The 18,279-nt window shown below is 33.3% G+C and overlaps 1 protein-coding gene across 5 annotated transcripts in view; it reads left to right on the top strand.

Moving 5' to 3' along the window:
* The window catches only part of LOC125055743 (leucine-rich repeat-containing protein let-4-like), a 179,384-nt gene that overhangs the window by 61,585 nt on the left and 99,520 nt on the right, over window positions 1-18,279 (top strand). For 2 of the 5 annotated variants that reach the window (XM_047658284.1, XM_047658281.1), the window contains exon 2: window positions 12,441-12,480. The exons of the other annotated variants lie outside the window; for them this stretch is intronic. The gene's annotated coding sequence lies outside the window, so the exon portion shown is untranslated. The remainder of the gene's footprint in view (window positions 1-12,440; window positions 12,481-18,279) is intronic. 5 annotated transcript variants of the gene reach the window in all.

The following is an 18,279-nucleotide window of genomic DNA, read 5'->3' as shown; positions in this document are numbered from 1 at the left end:
AGACACATTTGTTTATTTATTTGCAAGTAGGTACCTACTTATACAGCTATCAGTATGAGACACGTTTTCCCGTTTCTTATATGCCTGAAAGGCCTTCCTCATTTTTTTTTCTTTTTCCTAGCTTTACGAGCAAGTATTTAATGCGCATGTAGAAATTAGCTGGGTTTAAAACGCATGACCTCAGAAATCACGATGATACATGAAACCTTTGCTTTACAATTTGCAGAGATAGAAAAGCGATAGAAAAAAAAGCGGCCCAATGCGGTATTATGATAACCTTATTTTTGGCATTAAATGTTTACCAAGAAACTCATTGAAATAAATTATACAAATGTCATAGATATAAAGAGGGCACAAGGTTTCGTTTTTAATTAAAAATATTATGTAGGTTTCCAGTCTAACCTATTTATTTAAAGCATACTAACGAATTGCGGTTTGCTCCTTCATTTTTAACTTTCTTAAAGAATATTTCCAGAACGTTGTTCTTTATAGAAATTACTCGCAGTATTATTATCAAAGAGAGTATGCGTATAAAAATGAAATTTTGTTATCACGTAGGCAATTCACGGCTTTGGGGTTTTATATAGTTTTTTGTTTATTTTCTTATTTAAAGAGTATTTCAGCAGTCTTTATACACCCGTAGCCCTGAAATCGTATTATAGAACTATAGTATAACCTTTAATCACATTAGCCTTCCAGATAAATACTCAGGAGATGAAGCTCGTCCCAACTCCCAAGATAAGGCCCTACATCAAGGCAATTTGCGTTATGCGGTGTAACCATTAAAACTTTTTGGGACATGTTTTATCTTATCTTACAAGGACGATCTTCTAAATTTAAGAGTATATCAGCAAATCTGAATTTTATTACTGCAAGATTTCAGACTTTTGTATATCGATACTAATATTATACAAGGGTTTGTTAGTTGAATTGACGCACATTTTTTGGAACTACTGATTCAGATTGATAAATCAATTTGGTGTTGGTAATCCATTTATTGAGAAAGGCTATTTAATGATAATAACATCACGACCAAAATAGTTCAGCTAGTTGAATGTATTATGTATTATTATATTACATTATCCGAACTTTTAAAGCTATTCTTCGTAGAACAAAAACAATTTCAAAAAACTTAAGACATTAATTAATAAAATAAACAAAGCCGGCAGTTTAAGCTCATTCAGTTTAATCTACGATAAACTTACATTCAACACCTACTTATCAAAGTACAGTTCTAAGAAGGCATTGTAATACTAACGATATAGTATTATGCACGTACCACAATAACTTGTAGCTATCTTTTCTAAGAACTTGCCTTACAGCATTCTTAGTATCGTCTTTCAGATTTTTTCATCCGTTGGTGAAATAAGTATTTTCTTTATTTACGAAGCATTTTAAAATAATATGGCGAGCAAGGAAGCCAAAGTCTAATAACAATAGTTAAAATGTTTAAGTAACATTATAACTTATCTTAATTGTTTTTATAACAGATATTTTTTAACCTTCGGTAAATCTATTTTAACAAAACATAGGTTTACATACAGTAATTTCGGCCGCACAAGTAATATTTAATTTGATCTGGCCAACAGCGGACTTCTGGGAACTCGTTTTAACTTTAGCCCTTTGCCAGCACGTGTCTAGTTTGTCTACTTTTAGAATTGCTTTTGTAGCTCATATCTTTCTGTTGTCGGTTGTAATGTATCGTACAAGAAATTGTATTCTAAGAATTTCTTCTTGGTTTACCTTCGTATGGAATATCGTGATCTCAGATATAAAACGTTATATCTGTACTCTACTACAAATCATTTTCATTTTTGGAAGTCGCAATAGACTTATTATATATATATAGCATTATTTATATTTGCTTATTAAATATTATTCATTAAAAATTAAATGTAATACGTCTCTTTGAATCACGCGAAATTAATCGATATCAATAGCACAAAATACAAGCGATTAATGTAATATAATGGAATTTGTTAAACTCATGTATGTGGTGGTAATACGCCGCCCGCCTATTTGCGAATGTAATTACATTGCGGCCGATATTGTTTAACTGTTCTTGTTTATTGAAATTGATTTTGTTATTGGGTTATGTACCGTATATGAGACTTTACTCGTAATATATAATTACAGTTTGTCATTATTCATATCATAGTAGAAATAACAGTCAAAGTAAAGGAAAATATAAACAATGTATGATAGAACTAATTATAGTAATTAAGGTAAATACCAAGGTAGCATACCTTAAGAAGATTCTCTTGAAATCGCTTTAAATTGATGTTCCAGCTGTATGGCTCACCCTTTGTGTGTAAGTTGATGGAGAAAAAGTCCCGTATGTTTACGCCATTAAGACGTTTTAATGTTTACATTAATAGCTTTTACTTAAACCGCTTAACAGGTGCTCTAAACATTTTAGAACTCTAAAAAACTTGAGTGGTTAGTCGAAGAGCTATTGCTTCGTATATCTGTTTTTATTGTCTTCGAGTTTTATTTTGTAAATGAATAATATTATATATATTGTTATACAGTATAGTGTTTATATTATATATAAATATTTGCTGTATCTTGCTGAAGATAAGATTATTGTAAATGTCACGAAAGCAGATAAATATTATAAACATTAAATTCTAAAATTTCTGCCAACGATAAATAATCGAGTGTCCTTTAAGTTAAAAAAAAATAACTCGTGACTACCATCGAGCTCCATCGGCACAACGTCTCAGTGGTACCAGAAAAGGTTGTGTTCAAACATACCTTGAAACGCCCGAAGAGAACACCTAAATAAATTGTAGTTAAGAACTAACTAACAGTCTATTCGAAGCCACACGACGACACAAACAAATACACAGACACGTAAAACTTACAACACCCCTTATGCATCGGGGGTTAATAAGAGAAACAAACACTACATAAAGACTACGCGCGGCAACCCACAAGCGTTTTTGCCGTCATAAAATTCTGCCTGGCGCCCGAACTACAACCCCAATCGTGACATTCATATCTATTTTTCTAAAAAACACGTGCTACCACAAAAACATAGATAACACGCTCTTTTTACGCTCTATTATTTATTTAACGAATATGGAAGCAGAATTAATCGGCCGTTACAGAGTGAATTCAGAAAAACGTTTTAGGAACAAAGTTTGAAGGTTTTAGCAGTTTTTATTCGAAGGGGATAACAGCTGCCGTTGCTTGTCAGGTCTAAATATAAAACCAACGTTTCATTTTTATTATGAGTCGTGTTGGAAGTATCGGGTTTACCAAAACAAATGTAACACATGAAAACGTGAATCCTTTTTTAAATATCAATTAAATATCAAACTAAATTTGGGACATACATAAGTTATCTATACCGATGCATATGCTCTGATACATTAGCACACATTTAATTAAGTTGTTATAATTTTAGTAAAAACTTATTAAGTAAATATACTAAATGGGGGCCGCATTATAATGTATTCGTGATAGTTTTGGGTTGCTAATTTCGAGCGTCGTTACAAAATAATGCAAGGTTGTTTTGTAATGTAAAGAATAACATAACCTTTTCATATTTAATTATTTTAGATATTATTATAATACAGTAACCGACCCAAACAGAAACTGGAGAAGATTTATTAAGATTGAGACATTAGAGAGGGATCATTCAGGCCAATTAGGTCGAATTAAAATTGTATCTTTTTGAATTAGTTATTGACTGTAGCAGCCCTCATCCGTAAGGTAATGTTTTATAAATATGTATATACAAACATTAATCACGTTGTAGGATTGGATTTAAAACGTCGGAAAAAAATTATCATCATACAATATCGACTTGAATAAGAAATTGAAGTCTAGAGTTTTTTAGGCTCTGTATTGATGGATCAAAATTCAAGCTTTAGAACATGTTACGCTCGGCACACTGACACATTGGTACAACTAAAGTTTTGTTAAAATTAATAATTTTTAATAGAGTACCAAAACACTTAATTTCATTGTTTTCTATATTATACTTATACTACATTAGCAAATGACAAACTGAGCGGAGAAGTAGAATTTTATGTTTTTGGAATATTATTCCCAACGAAGCTCGGCGGTGCGCCGCGCCCAGTCTAAAATATTAATCCGGAAAATTGAAATCATATCATGAAATTGTATCAAGTTGCGTAGTGTGTATACAGCCGACTATAATTAATCCCTTTTCATGTTAAAATTAATGGAATTCAATGTTCAGTAGTTAAAGGAGCGTTGTTTAATAGGATTTTAACTGTTGGGTATTTTCGTGTTAATTTGATATGACCATTCTACCATACTCAATCCACCATTACATACATACCATTCTCAATCTAACTGGGAAGATAAGTGCTAATGTAGTCATTGCGTGCACACATATACAAGAATTTGTAGAATGCTCACACACCGTTACTTTAAGCTCTGCAGTCCAACATGATAACCACTCGTCCAATGCTTCAGTTATTGAGCGGTACACGAATATTTTTTTCGCATATCCAAAGTACAACAAAAATATCATCCTCTACGCTTTAAACTAATCCGCAAACTTGCCGAGTTTGAAAGTTTAAAATGTATTTTTAATCACTCCGTAATTCCCGGGACGTTTTGACACGGTCTCCGATGTATGGACTAAATAAAATGTAGGTTAGTACGTCGCATCTCGCCGAGGGAAATTGTAAATGCGGCTCATTAGCGAAATTAATTTTAACGTTATATGTACCTATACGAAGTGTCGTTTATGTTTTTTTTTTAATATTTATATTTACATGCTGTAGTATGAATTCGTCCATTTCTAAAAACATATGTACTGTGTTTTGTAGAGCCGAATTCTTAGATCAACTACTGAGCTATCTCGTAACTTCGTTGACAAGTGGTTTGTTGATGACTATTGAACATAGGGAACTATCACCTGCCAAAACACGATTTTCGTCTTCGATGTCGTCATAACTGAAATAAAATCTTACTTATGTCAGTACTTAGGCTACTTTGTAGGGTTCGTTATGAAAAATCCTGTAAATGTATTTAGATTTGTTGCGCATGGAATATAGTATGTATTTAGTAATAATTCAGAGCTTACTCGAGCTCCCTAAAATGGGTAGAATATATGGGTAGAAATAACAAAGCACATTTGCTTCAGTGAAGCAATATTTTTATTAGAGGTAAACATTGTATAATATGATGAAATTGAAGGTATTTACAAACAAAATGCGAGCGAGGTTTGTTTTGGCCTTGTTCACGTAGCACTGAATAACATTGCACTAACGCGTTTATTGCTTCCCGATGACCCAAATAATAGGAGGCAGAGGAGTAAAAACTATTTGCAGTTATCACACTTAGTTTCATATGAAGAAATCAGCAGTTGTTCCGAAGCCACAAAAATATGAAAGAATACGAAACATCACTCACAACGATGGACATAAGAAGTCTTCAGATGTAAACAATCAGTTCGAATGGGACAGAAGCATCAGGTTGTATTGATAATAACTGAGTATACTCGTGACAGCTCATTATCGCTTGATTATCGCTCAATCGCTGATTGTTATTGTTTTACACCCTTCTATCGTGCAAGTGAAAATGTGACCAAGCGATGCAAATAGAAACCTTTGTACAGATTCGTTGAATTAGCGCCTATCGGTCTCTCTCAGACACCATTACCCCGACAAGGAGGTACGACACAGTACAGCCAATGCAGGTGCATTGGTGACGAATAACGTGCATACAAATTTTACCTATATTTACTAGCGAACAGAGTTCACTTTAGCGTGCGTATAATCAGTTAGAGTAATTATTGGGATGTGGGTACAAATATTACACCGTCACTGCAGGTGTGCGAGCGACAATAGGTGACGCCATTGCATGCCTTAAGCCTTAAAGAATAAGGCTGTATTTAGTAGGAATAATTTTCTGTAATTATCGAGGTGCGACAAACCCGTTACTCATTATGAGGCTAGTCATAATCAGTTGGCATTTGGCAATACAAAGTTAATTTATTTAGGCAAGTTGGTAATTAAGTTGTAACTTTGCTGGGGATTAATTAAAAAGTTGCGTTCGGTGTTGTAGCGGTTGATATTTATACGTAGTTCATTTAATGTCTAATTTCCGGTATAAGTTACAGGTTTTTTATAACTGCTACAATTTAAGATTGGTAGTAAAAAGTTATCGGGGTAACCATAGAGATAATTATTACACGAATTTTACGGTTTGGAAGCATACTCGTACATTGGTGACCAACAGGAAGATCCATCTGCCCTGCCTCGAAATTATTATTTTTTTCTTTAGCATTTGTGTCTTCTTCCATTTAAAAGCTACACTTGTACCAAAAAATGTTGGCTTTATTTTGTCTAAACTCTATCTAAACTAATATTTATTATTTAGCTTTCAAATATATTTCAAATCGTAATAGGTATATTTTCACAAGAACGAAGTTGTGAACCATACCTACTATTCACTATAAACTTTTAATTACTTAGCAAATAACAAAATTAAATTATACCTAAAGTTTCAACAATTTCCATACACAATACTCGTACAATACGCCACATAATAGATTTATAATTTAATATAACAGTGAGGATATGTTATGATCAAAGCCTGTTAAACAACATTAAAGGATTCGCCTACTTGTGAAATAATTAAAGAATATAAGACAGGGCTCATATAAATTTACTTTTTACCTGAAATTAAGAGGGCTGGGAGGTCGGAATTTGCAAGTAATAACTACTTTGAGCTTCCTTCAAGAGGTTTTTAAACGGCGATTTAATTTTATTACAATGTTTTCAAGTTATTCTCAAGAAAATAAACGAGGACTTAGTGACTCTAGACTAGAGCTACGCATTTTTATACCACTTTGATGTCCGTCATTCTCAATTGAACTTATTTATAACAGTATTGTTTACACAATCGAGGATGTAGTGGTTATATATTTAGGCAAGTTAACCTACTTGAATTGATGGTTTAGCGGGATTTAGTTGAGAGTCTAAAGTACCACCAGCCTTTTTAAAATTTATAATATCATATATATTAGTTATTACAACATACAATCTTGCAAGCATCATGTAACTAGAAACACGAATACAATGTAATAAATTTCAAGGTATATATATATGTATTTTAAATTCACGAATACTTTAGGTGCAAGAGTGTGAGACTAAAGAAGGTTAAGTAGAGAAATGTTTGAATTTAAATAAGTTACGAAATGTTACCGGACCGGAGCTTGCTTATCTTCAACTAATTATTGAGGAATGCCTCTTAATTTATTTAGTTTTATTGAAGTGTTAAAATTTTACAAGTTTGATTAATATTGTGTGAAAGGTGTTATGGTGTCTGCCTATATTATGTATTCTGTAGCAATCATATTTTCATTTACATTGATACCCTTATGAATGTCACTATTAACATCAATAAAATAGGTAATATATAATTTTTATGAAACATTGTGTATTAGGAATTTGCAAAGCTTTTTTAGTACTTATATAATTGTAGAAACTTAGTAAGAAATACAATAGCTCACTGTTGTCTATATTCCGCTTGGCTCGTGAATGAATAAATAAATCAGGAATAGACAACATAGAACTACCACGCCTCGACGTTCTATTCCGTAGTGCCGTAATTATTTGTAATTGGTCGGTCAGCTCGAGCGCCCTAATCACCGGGTGTCTTCGATTGTACGCACCTAATGAATACTCGTAACCTGTGCTTAAAATAATACGAGCCTTTCTACTCCAGCTTTGTTTAGTTCGGAATAGTGTTCGTTACTCGATGCTGATTTTGCTGCTTCAGAACTCCAATAATACTGTATTATATGCCTAGGGTGGGGCCAAAAATAAAAAGTTTGCTATTTTAATTTTTTCTATAGATTAGATAGAATTACAATGGTTGCCATAATTTAAGATGCTGTGTTAAAGCTGTCGGAACTTCACTCCTGAAACTCTGTAGTAGGAATGTTAAGGAATAGTGTCTCTGGGCACACTTTACACCAGGCTCAAGAGATTTAGACACTTCGGCTGAGTCGTTACAAGTCTTTCAATTTTTACATTTTATTAGAACAATTCACAGACACAGGCAGAATTTGTTTATGCCAAAAAGTAATTTTAAATTATTTAGGTAATATGTACATTTTGTATGGCAATCATGATATATCACCAGAAGCTTTTTTCTAAGCATTTGTTTTTTTGATTAAATAATTTGCCGCCATTGTGACGGAATATGTTTTACTTTAATCGAGCCAATATGATATTTATTATCTATTTTTAAATATATTTTTCACTTTTAATATGGCTCATCCAAATTACTAATAAGTAATCTATTTGTTAAGCTCACTCTTCCGATGCATTAGGAAAGTTGTACAATTAATTGCTGTGCACGCGGTCCAATGCGCGCGGTGCGACGCAGAGGCGCGCCATTGAATATTTAACTGAAAATGGAACGCGAACTATGAGTAATATACGTGCTACGTGTCTTTCGGTTTCATCTTTACCTTTTACAATTAGATAAAGGTTTTTAATTTATTGGTTTCATAGCTGTTGATTGTTTGGTGCTTAACTTCCCTTACAAAATTTCAGTCACTTTACAAAAATTTTATAACACGTTAAAGCAACTTTTGAAGCCAAACAAACGTAAAACTTTTAATCCATTTCGATTCGATATTTTATTCGATTTTTGCACTGCAATTCTATTTCTTATTTAGCCATGCATGAAAACAAAATGGCGGCTTGTCACTTGACATGAATCGGCCGTGAATAATTCGCCATTTGTTGACTTTCCCGCCATTATTACTTTTAACGGTTTAACAAGCTATTTTACCCATCTCTTTGTGGACTGCAATTGCCATTGTATTATTTTTAGGGTCGCACTAAGTACTGAGGGGTGCTGGGGTGTTGCGGGGGCTTAGGGTCGGATTTCACATTTTTAGGCACACGAGTTGTTAGTTGTTGATAATAAGTATTCGTTATTCGTCTAAAGAAAAAGTATTTAAAAAGCCTATTCTCCTTTCTTCCACATACGCATATGACATACTATAGAAACTACCGTTTACTAAAAATAAATTGTCCATAAAAACGTAATAAAGCATCGAGTATGAGCAATGTTTGGTTACATCGCCGCGTGATTTATATTGTCGCGTGAAATCGCGGCACAAAACTAGCGAGCTATAATGAAATCGGAATTGAATGCGACACAGGCGGTCCAATAAATCGTCCTATCTGATCGCAGGGTAGCGGGTTCAATTATGTTTCACGTTGATAACAAATTGCTTATTGCCGTCAAGTTTCGTCATTTTATTATTCAGAGATGGGATGCGATCATCGCGCCACATCTGCCGCTAGTTTTTAATCGTTTACGATCAGGATGCTACGATAAAAAACATTTTCAAGTATATTATTCTGTTCACTGATGCATATAAAATATATTTAATCATAACATACCTAAACAGGAATATAACTCTGATCGAATAGTTTATGTCATGAACACGCTCGAGGCCCGCAACATTTAAACAGTGAATATAGATTTAAAAGTGCTAACTTATTAATCCCGCCATCACTCTACTTTAATAATTTTCCCATAAAGCTCTATTTCGGTGAATAATGCGTGGCTCGACCGGCAAAAAGGCAACCGATAAAAAAGCGCCTAAAAAATGAGCCAGATCGCTGTGTCATCGGAAAATCACTGTTATAAATACTGAGGTGGCATTTCATGTTGCCACGCTTTTGGACTAAAACGCGTCGACGCTTTTAACTTAACGAGATACGAAATGATAGCTGCGTTATATTAGCTTAATTTTCGGCGAGTTCTTTTAGGATTGTCATATGCGTTTTAAAATTATTTTGTCTATATATTTATTACCGAGGTTCAAGGTGGTTGGGACAGCGGGAGATTTGGAAGGGAAAAGGGTTGATCACCTTAAAAGAAAAAGTCTTGACGAAACAATATCATCAATGTTATCACGATTTGTTCGGATCTTAGTAACGATTCTTTTTACTTATTGCTTTGTTGGTTAACAAATTGTAGAGATGTAATTGAAACTGGATCTCATTACGTGTGATTTGTGAGTGATGCGGCCATCTGTCGACGGAGGGGTTCGTTTATTTCGGTAATTAGCCGCATTGTTCGATAACTTGCACTATTGGGGTTTGGGCTTTTTTCGGGACATTCTAATCAACTGTTGTAGTTTTAGTGTGGGGTTGGGAAAAAATATATTTTTTACAGAATGGGTTTTAATAAAAAAACGAAGACTAAAATTAGTATTGTATTTATGTAGTTGTTTAAACAGTTTTAACTATAGTATAAGTGTTGGAGAATGATTCGAAAACATATGCACATTAATATGCAGATCAAATTGTTCAGCTAGAGTTAAGCTTTTAACGAATTCCATTTTCTATTTAATTTTGAACGGAACAGATGTGTTTTTAAAATTCATAAGCAATTTAAAATATTGATGATGCCTCAGGGGTCTCTAAATCAAGTAGCTCGTTATCAGGAGCCGCAGTCGCCATTCAGGGCACGCCCTTCCCCTTTTTCATTACCTTACAGCTACCATTTTATCCCGGAGCATGTAACGCGCGGAGTATTAAAGGCATTTCGTAACCCTTTACTCCAAGGCCTGAATTTCTTGACGAGGCTTGTGTTAGAAGAATATTTGAGTTCGGGTTTTGAAAAGTAAAAAGTTGTACACCAAAATATTATAAGTGTATATATAGATAAAGTTTATGAAAAAGATGAGAAAAGACTTAAAATATTTCACATTAGATGCAAAGTGAAATGCTATTTCAGTAAAACGTTTGTTTATTTCAATATTTAAACAAGTAAAACAAGAGTGCACATTTCTTTCCGACATGTTATTCAAAGTAACTTTGTTTCGCTGACAAAGAGCCGAGATAAAAGATATTCAAATGGACTCGGGTCTCGGCAGAACGAATAAATAAACACTAGACGATTTCGTGGAATATCGTCTTGCTTTTATTTCGTGCTATCTAACTGCTTTTAAATTATTCCGCGGCTTAATTATAATACTTCTATCTAGTTATAGATATAACATAATCACAGGGAAAATATAGTTATTTTAAATATATTTTTTAATATCACTTCACCTTGATGCAAAACCTGTATTATTCAGTCATCAAATTTCTGGAAGTAATTTATACAGATTGCTGTAAGTAATTTATGTTGCTCATATCTATAGACATCAATTAATTCATTGAAATTAATTATATTCTTGAATTAAATTCGCTCCAAAGACCAGAACCGCCTTATTTCTAAGCGTAAGGTTTATTAAGATCTAAGTATATAATTCGTGTGGTTTCACAAGTATTTAAAGCGTTTGCTAGGTAAAAGCAGTACCAAGTGGGATTTATGCGTGGTTCCTACAAAGCCTGAAGGCTGCATTGCGCTCAATGCACATCCTTTGAGCATTCGCATTTCGTTTGAGAGATTTTTGATTTGGACTTTTATGATGGCATCGTCAATACTGTTTATCGTTACTGTTTCTGCTTTTATCTATTTTATGAAGATATTCGGACTGAAAATGTACAGAAATTGTAAAATATTTTCCTCATTCGGTGCCTTGACCGTCAAGCTATCTTAATCAAATATTTCAGGAAAGCTATATACTATGAGATAGACAGACAAAAATTTATTTGATTCCAACTTAGCAGAATGAAATATTCTTTATGGTCTATTCTCATATCAACGCATTATACATTAAAATCGGTTCAGTCTTTTCGGTGGAGTGCGATCACAAACGCTGACAGGAGGCTTAGTATAGAACTAATGTAAAAAAAAAGTTAGAAAGAGGAATGATTTGTTTTTTATGTTTGTAACGAATTAACTCAAAAGCTACTGTATTATTAAAGTAAACTATTCCAAACTATTAAAAATAATTAATTATACTATTAGATAATAGAAGGTTTAACCCACCCCTTTATGTTTAGATTTTAGCTGAAGCTATATATATATATGACATAATAGATTAAACAGTCACCCCTCTTCATCACAGAGGTGTCTGTTTTGCCAACAACAAATATAACAACATCAAAGGGCTGTCTGTGTGCTGAGCAAACATTGTGTATCTGATACAGAAATCGGTTATGTCGCCGACCGATAACGGACCAATACTGCCGATAATGAAACGATAACGATGAGTAGTTGCGAAATAGGATACCTGAGTACCACGTGTAACCTAAATTATCTGTTTGATTTGATAATTGCATTTCCTCTTAAATATTTGATCGTTAACAAGGGTTGTGTGACACACGCCTCTATTTTTAGTCTTACGACCATGTTTTTGTTGGTCTTAAGTAGAGCTGGGTTGAGAATCACTCGCTTAATCAAAGTAAATTATATGCATGAATAATATAACTATAGAACAAATTGAGTTACATGAAAATTGGCTGACTTTTTATTACATATTTTTAATATGCTTAGGTAGTTATTATTAATATTTTTTTTGTTTTCAGGTAAATATTTATGTTCAATAATATACGACGCTGTGAGAATGTGAGTAGTTCATAAATAGTTCAATAGGAAAGTTTGTTTTGTTAATAATCTGTTTCCAATGTCAACAGAAAAGTACATCAAGAGATAAATCCCACGTTTTTCCTCACTGTTACGCATAAAACATTGTAATACCAATCAGGAAATGATTACACCATAACTCTCCATATAGCAAAGTGACATTATGACACACAAGGTAGCGAGCGACAGACGCAGGCATTTTTGTCATTACTTGACCATAATTGTTGTATATTTTTAAATAATCAATATTTTCCGTGCAAACATAGTAGTGGTCTTAAAATAGATACAATTAATATCAAAAAGAATTTATTTTATTGGTGTTCGAGTTTTAACTGAGGTTTATTATATTTTTCTGATTAGTTTCGGGTAATGTACAATAAATATAGCTAAATGAAAAATGAATTTTCTCATATGTAAATTTTTAGCAAGTATAAAAGACGTTGAATGAGTATTCTTATCTCGCAGTCAAATGTCATCATCGAGGCCAGTGGGCCGTGAGATGTATCGTAATAACATACTTTGTTCGCTCCCGTTTTACTTTTCTTTGTACTTACTGACATTATTAAACGTATAGTTGACAATTGAACCATTGAAGTAAGCTTATTTAAAGGCACAAAATAGTTAAAATAAAATATATAGTACCTACTAGAGTTTTAGACGCAATCTCGAACCCGTCCTTGACAAAGCACGCCTCGCCTCTCAGGGATGTCGGATAAGACCACCCGAAATCTTCCGTGGCTGACAGCTTTTATCAGCCGATAGCCTGATTGAAGCCATGACTAAGGATTTTATAGCGTTGCGGATACGGCCATATTTTCGAGGAGCGTGCTTTGAAATTATCATGTACCTACTCGAATGTACTGCACTTGAATGAAGGTTGTTAAAAGTTTTCAACTCGACTCTTGCTCACGAACAGGATATGCAAAATGCGGAGTATCATAATTAGTTGTTCAACAATAAAAATTACGTAGCCATTTGTACATTAATATTTTTATTATTATTCATAGAAAACTGAGTTTCATTTCTAATAAAAATTATATACATATTTTCTCTTCGTTTTACTCAGTACATATATATGCTAACTACTCCACTTCTCTTAAAAAACATACGAGATTCCTATTCGGTATACGTCACAGGCACAGCCATTAAATGGTCGAACTCTGCAATTAAGATTGACTTAAATAAAGGTCTGGTTAGATCGGCCAGCCCCGTAGAGACCCAATTTGTCAATCTCGAGACCCGATAGTGGGACATTGGGACAGAATTGAACGCACCTTAATTAACCTCCTTTAACCGTTTAGTCTTTAAAGCTTATTCTTGATAGAATTATATTCAAATCATGTACAAAATATATATCTAAAAGTAGTTCCATAGTTTGTATAAGTGTTATTTTATTATACAAATATATAATAAATTTTATATATTATTACTAGTTAACTAAAACAGTCTTTTGGACGAGGCACTACTTACCTAAATAAGTGTTTTACGAATGTCTATTTTAATACTACTAAGTACTAGTCTTAAGTCCCATCATTCTACTATAAACACTGATTAATCGTATTAAAATCACGTGAAGCTCAAAGAAACCGTTAATCGCCATCGAAACACCAAAAATCCAGGAACTCCGTCTTTTTTGTTCCAATTACGTTTAGATCTGTAATTTGGCTTTGATTCGAAAAGGATAAATTGGTCGAATGCCTTCGAAAGAATAATTTCGTTAAGCGTTTTATAAGAGGCAATCAGGTGTAATACCCGCTATTAGATCCGCGCTAATAATCCTACCCCTGCGATGGAAATAGCCTTTGGACTATGTGTAATCAAACTATACATTAATAGGCATACAAGTGTATTAAAGTGTCATAGATGATAATGAACATTTTGATATGTTTTAATCTAAATTAATGTATATATACACACTATGTAATGTTACGTATACGTTTAAATTTTCGTAATCTAACAATTAATAGACGTAGCTCTCAACCTAATCTCGCCTAAGTGAAACATGAAAGCGTCACAGGTTAAAGGGAACCAGTAATAATAATAAGTTAGTTTGTTGATTAAGGAATATTACACTTAAAATCTAGATAACATCATATTTTACTTAGCGACAGCATAACTTCTTTATTTTTATCAGTTATATTTAATAAATTATTCATAATAAAACTTAAATCCGTTATACCTTTCGCTATTTAGCCTATAATTTAGGTATTTTTTGAATATTTGAGATACACGTTGAAAAGTGAAAGTACAATTACATGTATTTAAAACCAACCAACTGCCTTTCATGGTTTGTGGACTGTGGTGAAACCTTAATTTGAGTATATTGCTTATTATGTACGACTTACTAATCCGGAAATGATTAAACTATGGCCATTCGCCTGTACATATGCAGTTTCCTTCAATTAATTCTAAGCTGGTTTAACTAACACAGAATTTAGGCATTTTTGCTACAGCGTACTGCTAGTCAAATTATGTTTCCTCCATTCCTAAGACCGTGATTCTATGTGCTGGAGCCAATGCCTTCAAAGCTTTCGACCCCAAATATTATATTTTAAAAATAAATTAATGGATTATGACAATTACATCACATTCATATCAAGCCCAATGTCTAGGATGTTAGAAATCAGAAAGATGCAAGACAGTATTTTAATTAATAGCGGATCCAACTTCAACTACATATGGAAGGTACCATATAGGTACCTTTCTTGCCAAGCTCATGTTTTAAAATAAATGCAGGTCAAAAGTGGAGGAATAAATCCAAAGTGAACAATGAATACGATATCCCATTTCACGGTAATAACATTAAAACGCCAACAAACGCCCATAAATTGTTCGAGGCGATCCGCGGGCGCTCATTGTATCTCTGATAGGACTATTAATTTGATAGAAATCCCACTAATTGGAGAAATCTTGCATAATGCCGACCTCTCCTCGCCTCCACTTATTTATGTTATCTTTACTGTTCTATAAATTTTCCAAATTATCGATAATAAGCTGCATTTTTATTAGATACTTAACGAGCGTTTAACTAAAAGTTAAAGGTCAGAGACGTCGGTTTATTTCGTAAATTAAAAATTAAGGTGTTTCATTTTTAGGTTATAATTTTTTAAAGTGATAATGAATACGAATTGGTATGTTTGCTTACAATGGTGATACGTACCTACTCGACGTAAAAATTCGATTAGTGAATTTGTATCCAAGGAAAAGAAAATCTTTTAAAAAATTGGCAAAGTTGTGAGGCACCTTCAATAAAGTATCGGAAAGACATTTACAAGTGTTTTTATTGACTTTCATACGCTCGCTTTACTTTCACGGTTAATAGAATTCGCTAGGCATTATATATAGACATAGCGTATTTACTTAATAAAACATTTCTTTTACATAGACTTTATTAAGACATACATTTTGTGTATAACTTTGCATTTAAATAATATTATATTTCGCACTTGTCTTTTAACTTATTAACGATTTCATGTAAAAATAAACGAATTAATAAAACAGAGTAGAACAAAAACTATGTTATTGAAATTTCTCTTTGTTCTTTTCAAAGTAATTTTACCCGGGAATCGAGGTATTTTTTCACAAAATACTAGATATAATTACTATAAAAACGAGCCGTTTTCCTATACAAAACTGATTTAACGATCAAAGTGCTATATAAAAATCGATGTTTTGAGCAGTGTTGGCCTAGTGGCTTCATCGTGCGACTCTCATTCTTGAGGTCGTAGCTTCTATCCCCGGCTGTGCACCAATAGACTTTATTTCTATGTGCGCATTATAACTTTTGCTCAAACGGTGAAGGAAAATATCGTGAGGAAACCGGCTTGCCTTAGACCCAAAAAGTGGACGGCCTGCGTCAAGCACAGGAGGCTGATCAACTACTTGCCTATTAGATTGACGATCATGAAACCGATACAGATCTGAGGGCCATACCTGAAAATGGTTTAAGCGCCACTGATTTATTTTATAAAAATCAATGGCGGATCTTTTCCTACTAGGTATGTTTGGCTATTGAACATTTCAGGGTATGCAAAGAATGGTATGCAGTCTATGGGGAAAACTATGTTAAAAGGGAAAGCGGTGCGACGTGTTCCGACCTTGTTTAGTTATAAATGTCGCACATTGCTCGAATACTGCCCACGGTAGATGAGAAAGCGAAATGTATGAGAAAAGTGTTCAAAAATTAATAAGGTCATTTTCACATAATGTAATTAGGGAATAATGCCAAAGCAGCGCGTAAATTAAAAAATACCTTTAGAAACGGTGTCATTTCTACTTGTTTTTCATTTTTTGCAAGATAACCAAGGTTCCTTTCCGAATATAAAGTGAAGTTCAATATTTACGTATTAACTATATATTTATAAACAGGTGTTTTAAATGTATAAATTGAAAATTTCAATTGGTTGTCACTATTCTACAGTAATTTTAAATATTGAAACCGTCTCGACATTTCGTGTGTCATGGGTATATATATACAAGTAATTTGTCATAACTTTTTTATGCAATGCTCTTAGTATTCAGTTCATATTTTTTCATAAAAATCTTTATATTATTTATTTAAAGGTTGAAAATAAATAAATACTCAATTAATACAATAATATTTGTTGATAATCTTAAAAACTGGCCTTTTACTATAGAAATGAAATAAAATTCGCGACACATCCTCGATGCTTATAAAAAGTGGGTCATTTTTATTTTTCATATGAGACAAACGTTTTTCATATCTCATTGGCTATCGTAACGTTCGCGTCACGTACTGCTTAGCTCGATAAAATATAAGGGTCGTTATAGACTATTGCTGACTAGACGCGCCTACAGATAATAAGATCACGCCGATTATATCCAGGGCCTTAGATCTGAGATTTGACGGCTCTAAGGTCTTTTAAGTCTTTTATACTTTGTGTTTTAATATTAAGCTTTTTAACTGACTGGTAAAGAGATAACTTAATTATTAAATTATTATGCCAACTTGCAACTACGTACCTATATCAAACCCAAATACAGAACTCATGTAATCTTTAATAAATACAAATGTATTTAATATTTGTTACTTATATTTCACTAAGGAAACGTAATCGTTTCTATTTATTAATGTAACGTTTTCTCGTAAAAGTAAGTGCCTTTTTAAGTCTGGTCCTCAGATTTCTGAATCATTTGTCAATCTAATAGACAAGTAGGTGATTAGGGTCTGTGACACACACCGTTGACTTTTGGGTCTAGGAAAGTCAGTTTCCTCACGATGTTCTCCTTCATCGTTCGAGTGGATGTTAAATGCGCACATAGAAGAAAAGTCAGCCAGGAGTCGTACGCAGAAACCACTAGGCCAACACTGCTCTATTTTTTACATTATAAAAAATATAATGTATTATTACACTACAAAGATGTGTTAGCTCATTCCGAAGAATTAGAGCGCCATAATGAACCGAACATTAATATTCAGTGTACAATAAAACACTTCTATAACGTCGAGTAGTTACAAAAAGACTAAGCGCAGGTGCTAACGCTTTACGATGATTGCCGTCAAAGAACAATAGGTACTTATTGTTTTATGGGGGCTGTCGAGCATAATCTCCGACTCCCCAGCCCTTAGTGGCCATGAATATGTAATGCCACATCTACACAATTATTGCTCCGTGACGATTGCGATTGCTTTACGACCGGCCATTCGCGATATTCCAGTTGCTATAGCAACCAAACGACCTAACCGAAGTCATAACTACAATAATTAGTCTTTATTGGCTCCGCTCCCAATGCAAACAGGATTTCGTTGTTTCTTAATTG

Source organism: Pieris napi, chromosome 14, assembly GCF_905475465.1.
Source record: "Pieris napi chromosome 14, ilPieNapi1.2, whole genome shotgun sequence".
In the NCBI taxonomy this organism is placed as follows: domain Eukaryota; kingdom Metazoa; phylum Arthropoda; class Insecta; order Lepidoptera; family Pieridae; genus Pieris; species Pieris napi.
Note: the sequence above shows the minus strand (reverse complement) of the source record. Positions and strands in the feature narration are given on the sequence as shown.